The 16,427-nt window shown below is 42.0% G+C and overlaps 1 long non-coding RNA gene and 1 other non-coding gene across 2 annotated transcripts; one reads left to right on the forward strand and one right to left on the reverse strand.

Moving 5' to 3' along the window:
- Positions 1-378: 378 nt before the first annotated feature.
- Positions 379-6,259, reverse strand: LOC116155858 (uncharacterized). Its single transcript, XR_004139753.2, has 3 exons — positions 5,843-6,259; positions 5,485-5,668; positions 379-956 (listed from the first exon to the last, which is right to left on the reverse strand). It is a non-coding gene; the product is annotated as an uncharacterized LOC116155858 (long non-coding RNA).
- A 6,309-nt stretch (positions 6,260-12,568) lies between these two features.
- On the forward strand, positions 12,569-12,699 carry LOC116156133 (small nucleolar RNA SNORA18). Its single transcript, XR_004139991.1, has one exon. It is a non-coding gene; the product is annotated as a small nucleolar RNA SNORA18 (small nucleolar RNA).
- The last annotated feature ends 3,728 nt before the right edge of the window (positions 12,700-16,427 follow it).

Here is a 16,427-nt window from a genome sequence, read left to right on the forward strand (position 1 = left end):
ATTCTCTTAATATAGATGAAATGGCCTCACCTGCAAAATTTTGACCAAGCAGTAGTGTTATTTACTGTCTCGGTATTTCCATCCTCTGTTTAAAAATAAGCTCCTTCAGGGTAAGGATCATGTTTTATGTTTCTTTTGTATTGCCTACAGAGACGGATACAAATGAAATAATGTGGGAGAAAATGCTTAGAAAAGTATAAAGTACAGTATAACCAAAGTATATTATTCTTAAAATTACTAATGCTATAAACATTGGCAAAATGTGTTTGGGCACAGGTTCAGCGAACAGCAGAAACTTGAAGGATTTGATAAATAAATCAAACCCAGAGTTCCTCCCCCTCCTCCTCCCATTTAATCCTTTTTTTTTTAACTTTTTTTTATTGAGTTATAGTCATTTTAGAATGTTGTGTCAAATTCCAGTGTAGAGCACAATTTTTCAGTTATACACAAACATACATATATTCATTGTCACATTTTTTTCTGCTGTGAGCTACCACAAGATCTTGTATCTATTTCCCTGTGCTATACAGTATAATCTTGTTTATCTCTTGTACATTTTCAAATCCCAGTCTGTCTCTTCCCACCCGCCACCCCCTTGGCAACTACAAGTTTCTATTCTATGTCTATGAGTCTGTTTCTGTTTTGTATTTGTGTTCCTTTTTTATTTTAGATTCCACATATGAGCGATCTCATATGGTATTTTTCTTTCTCTTTCTGGCTTACTTCACTTAGGATGACATTCTCCAGGAACATCCATGTTGCTGCAAATGGCGTTATGTTGTCATTTTTAATGGCTGGATAGTATTCCATTGTATAAATATACCACACCTTCTTTATCCAGTCATCTGTTGATGGACATTTAGGCTGTTTCCATGTCTTGGCTATTGTAAATAGTGCTGCTATGAACACTGGGGTGCAGGTATCGTTTTGAAGTAGGGTTCCTCCTGGATATACGCCTAGAAGCGGGATGAGTGGGTCATATGGTAAGTCTATTCCTAGTCTTTTGAGGAATCTCCATACTGTTTTCCACAGTAGCAGCACCCATTTAATCCTTAACGATACCTTCCTGCCCTGTCAGACTGAACGTGTGGAAGAAGAGGCCCCCACCTTGCCCACTAGATGATTCACTTTTTAAGGACAAGGAGCATGATTGAACTGATCTGTTTGCCTTCTCCGGGAAACCCTTTGAGAGACACTGACCAACTATTGGCCTCTTCACTTCAATGTCCACTCCTTCCTCAATGACTGCTCTTGGGGCGTTCCCTTATGTAAGAACTGCCCCCATACCTTGGCTCTATCACTGATTCCATCTGTTCAGCATCTCTATAGTGCTCAGAGGCAGTTCCTTGCCTGCACCCTCTAGTGGTCACAAGGGGATGCATGACTCTTTCTGGAGGTCTCTCTGAGGACCTCCATCAGCACCCTCTGGTGTGAGCCAGGGACCCAGAGTCATGTAGACTCAGGCTTCAGAAGTGCCCCCTCCCAGGGTAAAGAGGGGACTGTTCCTTGAGGAAGGACCTCGATTCTCTGGGTCGTCCACTCCTGGTAGTCCTTTAAGGAAGACCCACCCTTGCCTGACAGTGACCAAAATTAGATATGAGAGGGACTTGGCAGCAGCCCCAAATTCCTCTTCAGCAAGTCAGCAAGAGCATCTGACTCAGATCCTATATAACCGATGTCTGTTCTTGGCTCCCACGGTCCTTTGTTCATTGAAACGCCTATGCCTAGTAATGTGCTAAATTCCCAAGTTTACTTCTCTTACATGCCCTTCATATGTTTCAGTCTCTCTAAACAATGGTGTCCTCATCTGAAAATAGGGAACACCTGCCTTACCTACCTATGGGGATGTGATGAGGATCAAGCCACAGAGCAAATGTAACATGGGTGTGAAATTTGGGGTAGTCCACCCTCCTCTCCCACTGCCATCTTGGAGGTACTGGAGCCCATGTGCAGATTAAGCCTTGAGAGCTGCCCACAATCTTGCAGCCTCCTTCAGATAAATAGGCAACCCTGCTCTGATTGAACTCTGGGTCACATAGGATCACTGATGCCTTTGGGCAAATTACGAAAAGGCATCACTTCCTCCAAGTAGACATGGCTTTTGCTGGGTGCTTGGCTAAATGAGTGGATATGGGCATCTCTGGAGCCAGACACCCTTGTTCAGTGAACAACCCACACAACCAGACGTGGAGGCTTCATTACCATATGCATCTATGAATCCCTCTCCTTACTCCATGAATGACATGACACTGAATGGGTATGCTGACCACATTTCCAGACACTGAAAGAGTAGAGAACTAACAAGGTGGCTACTGAGTTGCTCAGGCCTGTACTTCTGGCTAAACTGATCTTATGACTGACACGCCCCACTCCCTATGCATTCTTTTCTTAGAATAACTTATCCTTTTACCCTAGAGGTCTTGAAATGAGGTCATGGACTTATCCTCAAGAAAATGGGCAGACCCACCTAAATTCCTCTGTAACAACAGCAAGTTCCTATCAAGATGGAAGGAATGTAGCCCCTGCTCACACTTTGACTGTTATCACTCTTCTGTACCCATTTTTCTATAAAATCCTGGGGCTCACAGTCTTTAAGGCACTAGCCTGCTGTGGCCTCCTCTGCCTGGCAAAGCAATAAAGCTGTTCTTTTCTAATCCTCCCAAAACTCTGCCTCCAACTTTCAATTTGGCTATCAGGGTACAGAGGTCATTATTTTGTCAATAACATCAAAACAGTCACTGTTTAGGGGGAAAATTCAGCAACAAACAGGTGGCTTTGCCTCCATTTAGGGGAGGAAAAGCCCAGCCCTCTGACTGGGTTTGCTTGATTTCCAAGGGCACTAGGATAAACTTTGCTCTTGTCACTGCCCCTATGGCCCAAAGAAGAATTCCTCCCTTAAATGACTGAAGTTCCTACAGTGGATTTAATCCTTAAATCACTCAAAGTACAGATGAAGACTTGGGTTGTGGACAGTGATGAATTAGAGACTTAGACTTTGAAGGCAAGTGAGAACAAATAACCCAAAGATGAAAGACGACAGCCCTGGGGAGGGAGGAGCAGGGCCTATGAAGGGCATTCAGACTCAGTTTTCTTCTGTCTCCCATGATGCTCTCTGCTGTTTCCACTTCTCTTTCCTCTCCTCTCCCCATCTTTCCTCCCTCTATTCTCTTCTGCCTCTTCCTCTTTACTCCTCTGCTTGGCATCCATCTTCCTCTCTTCTCCCTTCCTTCTTTCCTATCTCACTTCTCCTTTTCTCTACTAACTGGCTTACAATTTGGAATTAAAGAATATTTGATAGGATGATGTATTCTATTATTTGTATTTAAAAATGAGGCAATCTTCTCAAGAAAATAGCAATTCTATTAAATTGCCTTTTTAATTTGTATATAAACCATAGTACTTTTTCCTGTGCATCAGTCATCTTTGATAGAGAAAAGTTTCCCCCAACACACACACATACGCACAACACACACAGTTTGTACAATGCAAGGGAGGGGAGGGAAGCCAGCAAGGAGGCACTTGCAGATTAGCATCAAGGGGAAGTCCTCAGGATGCCGGCAGCAAGGAAGGTTTAGGATTGTACAATGTTAAAGATGGACACTCTACTCCAAGCTCCTTGCTTTGTTTCCAGGCCCCCCACCCTACATCCCTGGAGTTTTCTGGAGAAGTCAAATAGATCATTTCAGTGCCCCTAGACAGAAAATGGAGGTCCAGAGAAGTTACATGATTTCTTCAATGTCACAAAACCAGTTCATGGCAAAACCTTGAGTAGATCCTATTTGTCAAGCACAACAAATGTCAAGCACAACAAATGTATAACACTGAGTCTGTCGTATGAAGACATCATAGGAGCTATAAGAATTGGAATAGCTGAATAAGACCCAGTTACCACTTAAGTGGAATTATGACCTCCAGGGAGAATATAAATCATTTAACCAACACTCATCTACCAGGTGGACAAAATTGGATTCAACCCCAAAGTCTATGTAGATTACATGTCAAATTCACATTCACACACAATAGGTCATTCTAATGGAGGGGTCAGGGATATGGGCCATGTACACAGGAGATGATCTGTTTTCCCTCCAGCCCTCCGTATGCACCCAGTGCCTCCCTGGCTGCCTTGTTAGACGGCAGTTCACCGCAAGCAGCTGCTCCTGTTACTGTCCTTCCCCCTGTGTCCTCTAAGTACCTTCTGCAATCTGCCATGTGATTCCTCTTCCTAGCGGGCTGTGATCTGCAATTAGCAGGCAGTCTTGCTGACTGGCTTTGAGTTTATTAAGTCCTGAATTCCCAAGAACACTTTTCTTCCTTCCTTCCTCCCTCTTTTGCTTTCCTCCATCCCTTTCTTCCTTCCTTCCCTCCTTCCCTTTCTTTCTTTACTTTCTTCTTTCTCACCAATCACTTTCTGTTCAGCTGAAAAAATATTTGTGGAGTATTTTAAACTAAACAGTATTCTGGGTACTAGGAATATAGACATAATAAACCAGGGTCCCTGCCCTTCATTTGGTTATGGTGTCATGGGAGGGGGGGATGACACATTCATGAAGAACACTTTCCCCCCTCTGAGATGGGAAGGGATAAGGGTGCCATGGGCCCAATGGGGGCAGGGTGAGTGGCTGGTCAGGACAGGCTTCTGGGACGGGGTAACAAGTGAACTAAGTTTTGAGGCATGAAGGGAGTTGGCCAGGCTAAGTGAAGAAGAGTAAAACTAGTTCTGTCAAAGGAAAGGTGGCAAGTTGGTGGGAAAGGGGGTTGAGAGAGAGGTTGTGCTCACCTGTGTCACTACGAAATTTTCCCAAACTGAGACCGTCTCTCTGTGTTGAGGGAGAAACAGGTAGAAATGCATAGATTCTCTTTTGACTCTAGGAACAGTTTCCTTTGGTGGTAAAAGTTATGTTGGAATAATGGAATAAAACTTTAAAACATGTGCAGAGGAGAGGGGTATATGGGAACTCTCTGTACCATCTGCTCAGTTTTTCTGTAAATCTAAAAATGTTCCAAAAAATAAAGTTAATTAATTTAAAATTTTATGTTGGATTTTCTAATTTTTTGGAGCATGGGGTCAGCCAATGTTATCTTTGACGCCACTGAGAACATAGAACTCCATGGAGGTCAGAATGACGAGCATCGCTTCTCCCCTCACCCCTGTTTCTCCCTAGTGCTTCCCCATCTCAGTAAAGGGCCCCACCATCACCCTGTTCAGGCCAGGCTGATTTGATTATCTTCATCCCTCCCTCTCCCTCACCCTACATCTGGACCATCACCTAGTTCCATAGACTGTACCCGAAGCTCTCTCCAGAATCCATCCAGTCTGCTCCACTGCCTTTTCCTCCCCCTGGAACGAGCCACCATCACCTTTTCCCAGCCTGGCTTCCTCAATGGGCTCTTAAGTGGATATCCCACTTCTCTTAGTCTGCTTAAGCTGTCACCACAAAGTACCGCAGACCTGGTGGCTTAAACCACAGAAATTAATTTTCTTACATTTCTGGAGGCTGAAAGTCTGAGATCCTGGGGTCAGTAGGGTGTTTCTTCTGAGGCCTCTCTTCTTGGCTTGTGGGTAGCTGTCTTCTCCCTGTGTCTTCACATGGTCTTCCTAACGGGTATGTGCACCTGTGTCTTCATATCTTCTTATAGGGATGCCAGTCATACCAGATTAGGGCCCACCCTAATGGTTAAAGAATTAATCGTTGAAGAAAAAATTTTTTAATTAAATTAAAAATTAAAACTTCAGTGTATGAATTGAGTATATAACAACACTTCCCCTCTGTGGCCCTCAGCCATGCTTCATGCACCCACCAAAGCAATCTTCTGAAAATGGAAGTCAGACCAAGTTACTTACCTGCTTAAAAGTCTTCGGTGGCTTCCCAGTGTACTTAGAATGAAATCCAGACTCTTCCCCGTTGCTCACAAGGCACGGTCTGACCCCTAAAGCCTCCCCAAGCTCTCCGTGCCTCTTGCCCTGCTGATCACGGTGCAGCCACACGGCCTTCCTTGTCTCTAAAATACATGAAGCTCTTCTATCCTCTGCCCCCTCTTCATTGGCCACCCCAACTCATCCTTCAGTTCTCAGACGCCTTCCCTGAAGGCCTGGTCTCAAGTAGGCACCCACTGTGATTCTCAATCCTAGCCCCCAGTTCCTTTACTTTGTAGCTTTTATCACAATTTGATATCTTTTTTTTTGTTTGTTTATTTGTCTTGTTTGTCTTTCTGAGGACAAAGACCATTTCAGTTTTGTCCACGCCTGAGTCCTTGCCCCTAGCGGAGTGCCTGGTACAGGAAACATGCTCAGCAAATATTTATTGACTGAGTGACAGAATGAACTGAGAGCTTGGACTTTATTCTGAGGGCACAGGAAGCTGCTGAAGGATTTCTAGCAGGGAAATATTAACATGGTCAGATGTGCATTTTAGAGAGATCACTCTGGCTACAGTGGGGAGGGGATGAGTTAAGGGGCCAATCACGGAATCAGGGAGACTCATGGGAAGACTATTGTGATAATCCAAGTGAGAAATGAGGAAATATTGAACAGGGTCATGGAAATGAGAAAGAAAAAGAGGTAGCATTTGTAGGACGTGACAGTTTATTGGATGTAAGAGGTGAAGGAGGAGGGATGACTCCCAGGTTCTTGGACCAGGTGAGAAGGTGACTGGGAGTATCTTTCATGGAAACTGAAAGAGAAGAGGAGGAACAGGTTGGTTTTGAGTCTTGGAGGATAAATTAGGAGAATACTTATCTCCCCAGTGGAAGGCTCCCCTTAACACAGGAACTGTGTTGAAGTCCCCATTTAAAAAATACCTTGCATATACTAGGCCCTCAGTGATCCCAGTTGGGGGCAGTGCATGTGGGCCCTTAGTCACATGCATGATGTCGCTTATAGAGACCCTCACACCTGTCCACAAGCCCAAACACCCTGGGGATGTTGGTTCTCCAAATTCCCATGTCACTCATCCTCCAGCCCAGCCCTGCTCAGCCTGTTCCATTCCTGATGGCCCCCTACCCTTTGCTTGTTTTCAGCCCTGGCAGAAACAAAGCAAGCCCAAAATACACTGTCCAACTGGCAAGTGATGAGTGATTAGCTGCCTGGCTCTAAAAGGCTGGAATGAGACAGCCTTTCAGTGCTAAGTGAAGTAACCCTAGCCCTCGGCTTGCTGTAATTCTAGATGGAGGTGGACTGGGACTGGGCGTGGACAAGGCAGCGTGAATGGACCCTAGAGGTCCAGCGGGAAGCAGGAAGAGAGTGCATCTCTCTGCAGTCATTTGAAAGTATGAAATTAATGCTCAAATGGAGGTAAATGAGACGCACTGGATTATGTGAGAGAATGAGTGATTCTTCTTACTAAAGGGAGGCTCTCTGCAGGAGGTGGGATGGCAGACTTGGTGGCCACACTTGATCTCTTTCTTGTTTTTCACCTACGTTGAGATACCACATTTATACAAGGAGATTCTCCTTTCTTTCTTTTTTTTTTTTTCACTTTATTTTTGCCAAATATCCTACAGCTCTGTGGTGTTGGGCAAGTAACAACTTCTCTGACCTTCAGACTCTTCATCAGTAAAGTGGGAGACATAGCCCACACCTCAAAGGGTTGTTGTGAGACCCTAAATGAGCTAAAGGATTTAAAGGAACGACTGGCATGTTATGAGAGGCATTCCAGTATCTAGGTGGTTAGTTCCTACCAAAAGCAAGTCTCTGTTTCTGATGTACCAGGGCACTGGAAGAATGCAGTCAGCACTCAGATGCCTGTGATTTACAGTGTGATACAGTTTTCAGGGTCCCTCTGTGTTGTACCATTTATCAGAATTTCCTTCCTTTTTATGGCCAAATAATATTCCATTGTATGGATATACCACATTTTGTTTATCCATTCATCAGTTGATGGACATCTGGATTGTTTCCACTTTGGGGCTGTTATGAATAATGCTGCTGTGGACATCTGTGAACAAGCTTTCGTGTGAACGTGATTTAAGTTCCCCTGAGTGCACCCCTAGGAGTGGGACTGCTGTCTCACAGCTCTTAAGTGTACATTTTGATGCATTTCATGTGAAGCCCTTTTCACTCATGAAAGTTTCAGCCTGGGCTTGGGACTTGAGTGAGCAGACAGGAACCTAAGTCACCAACAACAGGTGGTGGGATCCAAGTCAGCTAGAAAGCCCAGCCAGAGTCCCACCAGCAATTCTTTTTCCCTCTCTCCCGTGCCCCAAGGGGCTCAGTGGTTTCTTCAATTCAAAGATGCCATCTTTTTGATAAGCATTCTGAGGGCCAGGGTAGGGGAAGTGGTGGCAGGAAAGCTTCTGTTGACTGATTGTAAGATGCCTCCTGATTTAAAAGTGCTAAATTGTTTGGGGAGGGGAAGGGGATTATTGCATTTTTAGACTTGAGGAGATTACAGTTGTATATTTAAAGGTTACCCTCAGAGTCCAACCCAGCATTTTTATAGAGCAGAAAATGGAGGGATCGCTCCACAGCTTAGACAACAGCGTAGGCCAACCCTTACTGCTGGGGCCGCAGAGAGAAGTGTTAAAGACACAGAAGTGCCAGAAGGCTGGGCTATTGTCCATCCACTGAGCATCTCTGACATGGCCTCTAGGGCCACCCAGTGGAGGCAAAGGTTACTCTGTGCTACATCAGACATTAAGCAGTTGGGATCTGCTCCTTAATTCTTCATACCACGGTGTCCTGGGAAAGGCTCAGGAGCTCCAGGTGGCAGAGCCCAGAGAACTCTGGACTCTGAGCCCAACCTGTTCTTCCATGCCACGTGGCACTTCACCTCCCTGGGCCTTGGTTTCCTGATCTGTGCAGTCAGGAGGGTGATCATTTCCCTGCCTGACTCACTCTGTCGTTATCAGGACCAAGCAAAATGAGGTAGTAGGGAGGTGAGAACTATTTATTTTATTTTATTCTATTTACTTTATTTCATTGAGAATAGAAAAGGAGCTGATTAGGGCACACCGCCATACACAACAGCGGGCCACGCAGACAAGAGGTGCCTGTGTGAGCCGTGAGCACTCTTTACAGTGAGGGACATGTGTGAGTGGTGAATTATTACAGGCCTGGATTCTTTCAGGCTTATTCGTCTATTCATGCCACAGATTTGATGGGTACCTGCTTACAGTTTAACCTCAGTCTAATTCACTCTAACTTCAAAGCAAGTTCCTTAGGCCTCCCTCCTAGTACTCATGCCTCCTACTCCCTGCCCAGAACTCACACCTTCCTGAAACTGGTCTTTTCAGGGGTCTGCTCAGGACTGTTTCAACTCATTTATACTTTGGCTGAGATCTCAAAGTCAGAGCCACATGAAACATGCACCACAGCCTGCTACAGACAACGAGGAAAACAAATCTGGTTTACTTCTAATGCTTTTTCCAGCAGTGCCCAGCAGACACCTCCTAAGACAGAGCAAATTCTTTCAGGCTTTGGGAAAGATTTAAGAATCTGAAGTAACTTCTTCAAAGCATTCACTTATGTTGTCTTTCTATCACCATATGCTGGGCTCAAAAATGAGACACCTATCACCCTTTGATGTTCTAATGGCTTTGTAATTATACAAGTGACAAGAAAAGAAACTTGAAAAGTAAAACGCACACCCAAATGTCCATCAGTGGATGAATGGATGAATAAAATGTGGTAGAATGGAGTATTACTGAGTAAGGAAGGAAATTCTGACACACACTGTACACCAACGAACTGTGAAGACATTATGCTAAGTGAAATAAACCAGACACAAAAAGACAAATACTGTATAATCTCACTTGTATGAGATACCCAGAAAAGTCAAATTCATAGGGAAAGAAAACAGAATAGAGGTTAATAAGGGCTGAGGGGAGGGGAGAGTGGGGAGTTATTGTTTGATGGGTATACGTTACAGTTTGGGAAGATGGAAAGTTCTAGAGATGGATAGTGGTGATTGCACAACAGTGGTAATGTATTTAATGCCACTGAATAGTACATTCAACATGGTTACAGTGGTAAATTTTATGATGGATATTTGGTTGTTTGGCTTCTTTCCAGTGTTTTACTATTATGAATAAGGCCACTAAAAAAAGTTAAAGGAAGCCTTTAGAATGTTGTGATATAGTAAGGGGAAACATAGGTTGTAAAAGACTGTCATGCTCTTTCCACCATCTTTCTGTGCCACCATAATGGTGCACATGGACATCCTGGCCAGTGCTTTCAAGACCATCACATTGCTGAAAAGAGAGGCAAACACCAGGTTCTTACCAGGCAGTGCTTCAAAACCATGGTCCAGTTTCTAACTGATGATGAAGCATCCATTCATGATCACAGAGCTGGGGAAATTGTAAACCTCACAAGCAGCTTAAACAATGGTGGAATGATCAGACTTAGTATGCAATTCAGAGATCTAGAAAAATGACAGACAACCTGATCCCATCCCATCAGTTTGGCTTCAGTGTACTAACGATCTCAGCTGACACATGGACTAGGCAGAAGCAAGATGAAATCCCACAGGAGGGGAAGTCACATACACCAACCACACACACACACACAAACACACACACACACACACACAAACACACACACACACACCAGTCCATTCCTTACTCTTGTCTCCCAAGCATTAATCTTTAATGACTTGAATTCCTAAAGATTAGCCACTAGGGGGCACAGTTTCATCATTTGAAAGCTTGGGTCCCATTTGCCTGATTGCTTACCAGTGCATTTTCCTGTCCAAAAATTATGTGAATATGAACCTAAGTGTTAAGGAAGCTTTTTGCTGGAGGGAAACCCAAGGTCACAGGCTCACAGTTCCACCCTTTTGTGGGTCTCCTCCCCCTTGCCTCCTTGCCTCCTTGCCTCCTCTCTGTGGTGACAGACCCATTTCCCCTGGCCTGTGTCGGTAGGGCCTTGCTTTGCTTACTCAGTCAGATGTTGCTAGAAATGAACTTTTTTCCCCTTGTGGACTATGAGGCTAAACATTATTTGTTCTCTCAAAGCACTGCTCAAGGCTGCCATGGGACAATATTTGGTTTGAAGGACTTTCTGCTTTGATTCTGCTCAGGATGGCTACCAATGTCAGGAACAGTCTCCCTGTTGCTTTTCAACCTACCGACTTCTTAGCAGGTGGTTTAAGACCATGCATTTTTTTTTAAAGGGATTTTGTTTATCCATTCATCCATTGATGGGCACTTGGGTTGTTTCCACCTTTTGGCTATTGTGAATAATGCTGCTATAAACATAGATGTACAAATATCTGTTGACGCCCCTTCTTTTAATTCCTTTGTGTATATGCCTAGAAGGGGAATAGCTGGATCAAATTGTAATTCTATATTAATTTTTTAAGAAATGACCATACTGTTTTCCCGCTTCACCATTTTATATTCCTACCAGCAATGTATAGGGTTCCAATTTCTCCATATTCTCTCCAACACTTATTTTCCTTTTTAAAAAAAAATAACCATCCTAATGGGTGTGAAGTGGTGGAATCTGCACTTTTAACATGATCCTCCACACATTCATACCAACGTTAGAGAATTGCTTTCTTTAGAAACCTCAGCAGCAGGAAGAGAAGGGGCGTTGAACCTTCTAAGTCTCAGAAGCAAAACGGGGATTTAGCTGCAGGTGTCATCTTGAGATATCTTGAGATATTTTGACCACCCCTAAAATGCAGGTGGTCTTGGAGAAATACTGGGATTCTGTGACGGTGGCTGTGTTCATGCTTTCAAAAGTCCTGCGTGAGAATCATCTCCCATGGGAGCTTTAAAGTACAGACCGTGTATGACAAGCCACTGGACCTCTCTGTGCCTCAGATACTTCATCTCTAAAATGGGACTGATAATCTTACCTACCTTATAGGGCATTTGTAAAACTTGAAGAGGTGATATATGCAAAGTGCCTTTAAAAAGTATTGTATTATTATTATTATTATTATTATTATTATTATTATTATTATTATTATTATTATTATTATTATTATTATAATAACAAGTGATCCAAGATTACTAGAAACCATAACAATTAGAGTCATTTACTGGTCTAGTCCCCTGAGACCTAATGCCTTGATGATAGATCTGGTAATCAATCTACAGATTATTCTAAAATCTAATGGCGGGATCTATTTTTAAATAACTGCTTGTGAATATTCTCACAGTCCAGGAAGCACTTGCATTGGGCACCTAATTTAATGAAGCAAGGTTAGGAGTTAGAGGCAGCTCTGCTTTCGTGAAGGGTTTATTGCTGAGGATCTTATCCTGTGAGAAGCAATGCCACTCCCTAACGTTGAGGAAGGGGTTGTGGTGCATCTCATAGGGTTCTAGCAGTTTTATTTTGTTATTCAGATGCATTTTGAAAATCCCCCTGGAAGAATTTATACCATGTTCTGTTAAAAGGACTAGGATTTGTGGCAGAAAGTGAAGGGGAACTTTCACTTTTCCCCCAATTTACTTCTGGGTTGTTTGTTTACTTTACATGGGGAGGTCCTATATTATTTTTGCACTTATGAAAAAAAGAGTTTTTTAGTTAGTGCTGGAGGTACTCAGTGTGGCTGCCCCCTCCCACTTAAAACAGTACTGGCAGTACACACACAGATACCCACTCAAAATAATATCCTTAGTGGAGGTCTGTCCCAATGGGGCTTTTTCTGTAGACCTGCATCATTGGAAACACCTCTTAGATGAACTTTGTGGTTTCCTTTAGTCACAGAACTAAGTGTTAAATCTGTGGGAAAGAACTACAAGACAGAGCTGCTAAATAAACTATGAAAAACCTAGCAGTCTAACTTTTAAAATCTTGGGTATTGTCATAGTCCAGCTATCTGCGGTGTTCTAGGGTGTGATACCTTAGGCGTGACTATGGCTTGAACTTAATGCATGTTTAGAGGGTGTCTAAAATTCAGAACCAGGCAGACCCATGTCCTCTGATGCTAAACGTGGTCCTAAAGTAACTTGCTTGAGGAAATTGGATCCCAAAGATTACTGGTGGGGAATTTTTAAAGTGTGCCCATATTCCACTGGAGATCAAAGAAACCCAACTGAAAGAATTGTGGACTGACTGACATGACAACTGCGGGTTGAGCAAAAATTCATTTTGAAAAGGCTGTCTTGAACATTATGGCTCAAACATTGGAGGAACCAAGGTGATTGGCAGTGCAAGAAAACAGAACATGTGAAATTCCTTAAAACTTTATTGACTTAAATAATTTTACTTGTTACATAATTTTAAAACCTTTTATATTTTTTGTAGGAAAAAAATCCTTAATAATATGGATGATACCTTAGTAATTATCAATTTACAAAGCATATTCACATCCATTATCTCATTTAATGCATGGCATGGCTTTGTGAAGTAGGTAGTATTTTACCCAGCTTACAGCCAAGAAGCTAAATGCACAATAAGTAGATGTAATTGTTGTATCAGCTGCATCTTTCTCCCTCCATATCCTCTGAGTGTTGTCTTTGGTTCACTTTGCTATAGTGTTTCTGGCACTCATTCTAGTCCTATAATAAAGTATATTTATAATCCATTCATTTGAAGATAAGCATCCTTAGCTGAAACTGCCCAGATTGAAAGGACTGTTCAGACTTGAGATGGGTGATGCCACCTTGGCCAGGTGGGAGCTAGAACGGCTGTGTTTGTTTGCCTCCTGAGGCTATCAAAACAGAATTCCTAAAAGCAAAATATCTCATACATATATGTTTTAACAGAACCATCATTTTGTTTGGTCTGCATGGCAGGCAAAACCACATGAGATTTGTATCTTCCTATCACAGAAAGCTGAAATGTCAGGCAGTTTTCAAAGAGTTATAAATGGCTTTTCCAGTTTGGGCAGAGTGAACCTCATCATTTGAGGGTAGGTTATTCCTGCTGGCAAATGTGTGGCTTTTAATGACTAGGCAAATATGGATAATTCTGGTTGTTTGCCCTGCAATTGCAAAGATTTATTTGGCTTTTTATTGTTTAATGGTGGTGATTAGCAGCCATACGCAAATGAAAATGTCTTTGAATTACACAAGTATCTCCTTCTAAATCAAGACTTGACCTCAGGTAGCATTAGTCAACCAAGGGTCTCTCTGGGTTGGCTAGATAATTTACACAGTCTAGTACAAGATGAAAGTGAAGGGACCCTCGTTCAGAAATTATTAAGATTTCAAGATGGTGACATCAGAGCATTAAACCAAATGCAGGGCCCTTTGCAAGTGCACATGTTGTATATCCATAAAGCCAGCCCTGGATCTCTCTTACATTATCTATATTTATTTGTGGGTAGGACATTAACATACCACAGATTTTAAAAGGTATAAAATAAGTTTCTAGGGACAGGAAGTCTTCCTTCCCTATGTGGACCACTGTTAACTAGTTTCTTGTGTATCTTTCCAGAGATTTTCATTTACTTACAAACATACACAAACACAGTATATTATCTACCCTTCTTCAGGACCCACACATACAAATAGTAACATATTTTGCACATTGTTCTGCACTTTGTCTTCTTAGCAATATATCTTGGAGATCATTCCTTATCACTTTAGGCAGTCTCCTCATTCTTTTCCATGGCTGCATGATATTCCACTGTATAGATGTAACATAGTTGTTTAACCAGTTCCCTTTGATGAATATAGAGGTTGCTTCCAATGACCATCGATGCTGCAACAAACACCCTTGCAGATCATTTTCCTACATGTGTGTTTCTGTGGAATTGTCAAATCAAAGATTATCATTTATTTTAGATTGTGATAGACCTTGCCAATTTCCCTCTAAAGTGATTGTACCAATTTACATTCTCACCAGTACAGATTTTTGGATCTCTGCCAATCCAATAGGTGAGACATAGTGCTTCCTTGTAGTCTTGATTTTCATTTCTCTTATCAGCGAAGCTGAATATCTTTTCAAATGGTTAGAAATCAGTGTCTTTTTTGAACTGTCCTCCTATCCTCATTATTTCTTTATTGTGTTGTGTTGTATTGTTATACTGTTCATCAATCTTTTTCTCATGATTTGGACAAATGCTTTACCCATTAAAGAAATTTGGTCTTGGTTTGTGATACTTTGAAAATATTTCCTCCAGTTGGTTTTATCTTTTTAATTTTGTTTTGCCATGAAAAGTATTTTTTAAAATGTAGTTTATCTTATCAATTTTTCTCTTATGATTTCTGAATTTTGTATCATACTCAGAAAGGTCTTCTCCATTTCCATCCTTCCTTCTAGTATTTCTTTGATTTCATTCCCTCACATAAACCTTCACTCCATCTGGAATTTATTTTAGTATAAAGTATGAAAACAGGGGCCCAACTTAATTTTTTTTTTTTGCAGATGGCTACCTAATTGTCCCAACATCATTTATTAAATAATTCACCTTTCCTCCCACTTATCTGAAGTCCTATCTTTATCAAATAGTAAGTTCCTATATGTATTTGTGTCTATTTCTAAACATTCTATTTCATTTACAAGAATGGTTAAGCATGATGTGTCAAAAAAGAAGAAGGAGGAGAATAAGAATTATTTTCTAAACCTCTTTCTACTTTGAGGGTGGTCATAGAGAAATTGGCTTATTCTGAGCTACTCAATACAATACAGTAATCCTTGAAAGGCTAGTCCCAATGTATGTTTCTTTCATAAATATCTGAAAGAAAAAAATTATCATGATAGTTAAAAACCATAATGGATAGAATGGATTTGAGAGTCAGACAGATCTCAGTTTCAGTCCCAGCTCTACACTTATTTAGCTGTGTGACATTAGGTGAGTTACTTGCCTTATCTGATCCTTAATTTCCTTATTTATAAAACAGAAATAAATACAGTACCTCTCCCATTGAGTCAGTTGAGAAGTGAATGAATGTAAAGTGCTTAGAATAGTCCTTACATGTAGTAAATTATTATTATTTACCTCTAGAGTGACCAACTCAACCCCAATTGCCCAGGATTCTCCTGGTTTTATTATGGAAATTCCCAAGTCCTGGGAACCTGCTTGGTCCTGAGAAAACTGGGACGTTTGGTCACCCTTAACCCTATTGTCATGTGCAGTGTCTATTTTTTCCCACTATCAAAAGCATAGTACCCAGTATGTACATTGACTACCTCAACTTATACAGCAATATCACAAAATGCAATTTTTTTCATAAACATAAAGTCCATACTCTTATCTTATTCCAAATGAGTGCCCCTCCTTGGGGCTGGTAGACATTCTTTGGCCATCAGAGCCTAATCTAGGATTTCCTCTGGTTTCCACCTGAACTAAGATCAAAGGGCCCCCCTCCCACTGCCAAGAAGTGGTAGGTGTTGGGAGAGGAGAAGTGGGGGTGAGAGTCAAAATAAGGCTAGACAAAATCACAAGGCAGAATGATGCCAGAACACTGGAGACTGGGAATACTTTGCTTCTAGAATAAAGAAACACAGAGCAGTCTCCCCAGGACTGATTTGCTAGAATGTAAAAGAGCAGTTGTCTTCCTCACTCACTAATCAGTCTGACTTTAGC

This window comes from Camelus dromedarius, chromosome 8, assembly GCF_036321535.1.
Source record: "Camelus dromedarius isolate mCamDro1 chromosome 8, mCamDro1.pat, whole genome shotgun sequence".
NCBI classification, from domain to species: domain Eukaryota; kingdom Metazoa; phylum Chordata; class Mammalia; order Artiodactyla; family Camelidae; genus Camelus; species Camelus dromedarius.